The sequence below is a fragment of the Chiloscyllium punctatum genome, chromosome 18, assembly GCF_047496795.1.
Source record: "Chiloscyllium punctatum isolate Juve2018m chromosome 18, sChiPun1.3, whole genome shotgun sequence".
Taxonomy (NCBI): Eukaryota; Metazoa; Chordata; class Chondrichthyes; order Orectolobiformes; family Hemiscylliidae; genus Chiloscyllium; species Chiloscyllium punctatum.
In genome coordinates, this window is record NC_092756.1 from 72,905,225 (window position 1) to 72,907,807 (window position 2,583).

The following is a 2,583-nucleotide window of genomic DNA, read 5'->3' on the forward strand; positions in this document are numbered from 1 at the left end:
AGAAACATTATCCGTCAGGGGGCGGGAATTAAACAGCCAGGGCTGACAAAGGAAGTCAGGAAATGTATCATAGGGAAAGAGAGAGCGTACAAAGTGGCCAAGAGCACTGGGAAATCAGAAGATTGGGAAGACGACAAAAACAAACAGAGGACAACAAAGACAGAGAAATAGGAAGGAGAGGATCAAATATGAAGGTAAGCTAGCCAGTAATATTAGAAATGATTGTTAAAGTTTCTTTCAATACATAAGAAACAAACGAGAGGCAAAAGTAGAAATTGGGCCATTCCAAATTGATGCAGGAAGGTTCGTGAAGGGAGATAAGGAAATTGCTGAAGAACTTGGTAAATACTTTGTGTCAGTCTTCACAGTGGAAGACATGAGCATTATCCTAACAATTAAGGAGAGTCAGGGGGCAGATTTGAATATGGTAGCCATTACAAAAGAGGAAGTGCTCAAAACGCTAAAAGGTCTAAAAATTGATAAATCTCCCGGCCTAGATGGTCTACATCCGAGAGTTCTGAGGGAGGTGGCTGAGGAAATAGTAGAGGCTATTTTCAATCTTTCAGAAATCACTGGAGTCAGGGAAAGTCCCAGATGATTGGAAAATCACTGTTGTAAACCCCTTGTTCAAGAAAAGATCAAGATAAATGATGGAAAATTATAAGCCAGTTAGCCTATCCTCGGTTGTAGGTTAAATTCTAGGATCCATCATTAAGGATGAGATTTCTAAATTCTTGGAAGTGCAGGGTTGGATTAGAACAAGTCAGCATGGATTTAGTAAGGGGAGGTCATGCCTGACACACCTGTTAGAATTCTTTGAAGATGTAACAAGTAGGTTAGACGAGGGAAACCCAGTGGATGTTATCTACATAGATTTCCAAAAGGCCTTTGATAAGGTGCTTCATGGGAGACTGCTGAGTAAGGTGAGGGTCCATGGTGTTCGAGGTGAGCTACTGGCATGGATTGGGAATTGGCTATCTGACAGAAGGCAGAGAGTTGGGATAAAAGGTTCTTTCTTGGAATGGCAGCTGGTGACAAGTGGTGTCCCGTAGGGTTCAGTGTTGGGGCCGCAGCTGTTCACTTTATATATTAATGATCTGGATGAAGGGACTGGGGGACATTCTGGCGAAGTTCACCGATGATACAAAGTTAGGCAGACAAGCAGGTCGTTCTGAGGAGGTGGGAGGCTGCAGAAAGATTTAGACAGTTTAGGAGAGTGGTCCAGGAAATGGCTGATGAAATTCAACCTGAGCAAATGCTAGGACTTGCACTTTGGAAAAAGGAATACAGGCATGGACTATTTTTTAAACAGTGAGAAAATTCATAAAGCCAAAATACAAAGGGATCTGGGAATGATAGTCCAGGAATCTCTAAAGGTTGACTTGCAGGTTGAGTCCGTGGTTAAGAAAACAAATGTAATGTTGCCATTTATCTCAAGAGGGTTGGAATGTAAAAGCAGCGATGTCCTTCTGAGACTTTATAAAGCTCTGGTTAGGCCCCATTTGAAATACTGTATCCAATTTTGGGCTCCACACCTCAGGAAGGACATACTGGCACTGGAGCATGTCCAGCGGAGATTCACACAGATGATCCCTGGAATGGGAGGCTTAACATACAATGAACAGCTGAGGATCCTGGGATTGTATTGATTAGAGTTTCGAAGGTTGAGGGGAGATCTAATACAAATTTACTAGATAATGCATGGCTTAGAAAGGGTGGATCCTGGGAATGTGTTTCCATCAGGACCCATGTGCACAGCCTGAGAATTAGAGGGGGGTAAATTTAGAACGGAAATGAGGAGACATTTCTTCAGGCAGAGAGTGGTGGGCCTGTGGAATTCATTGCCGTGGAGCGCAGCAGAGGCCAGGACGTTAATTGTCTTCAGGGCAGAGATTGATAAATTCTTGATCGCGCAAGAAATTAAGGGTGACGATGAGAATGCCACAAAGTGGCGTTGAAATGCCCATCATTCACGATTGAATGGCGGGGTGGACCCGATGGGCTGAATGGCCTTACTTCCATTCCTCTGTCTTCGGCTCATCATCGTAAGGTTTTCTTTTCTGGTTTCCCACCGCTGAGAAGTCCTGGAAAGGCATGAGCTTAGAGCCTTCGTAAATTAGGGCCTGCAGATCCTTCCCCTGGATTAGACTACCGACAGTGTGGAAACAGGTAACACTATGGGCAATTTAACATGGCCAATTCACCTTTGTACTGTGGGAGGAAACCAGAGCAATGTGCAAACTCCACACAGGCAGTTATCTAAGGCTGGAATTGAACCTGGGACCCTGGTATTGTGAGGCAGCGGGGCTAACCACTGAGCCACCTGATTCTGGGAGCTGCCACAATTCTCTCCTTAGCTCTGTAGTTCATGCAGTTTTTGAGCAAAGTAAAATGTAGTTCTGCAAATACAAATTCACCCCACAACTTATATGTGCTTGCGTGTGTGTGTGCGTGTGTGTGTGTGTGTGTGTGCATGTGTTTGTGCATGTGTTTGTGTGCGCGCGCGCGTGCATGTGTGTATATGGGGTGGGGTGGTGGGGCTGTTCTGAGTGTCAACAGACAGGAGTGTTCCCTCCCAGTCAG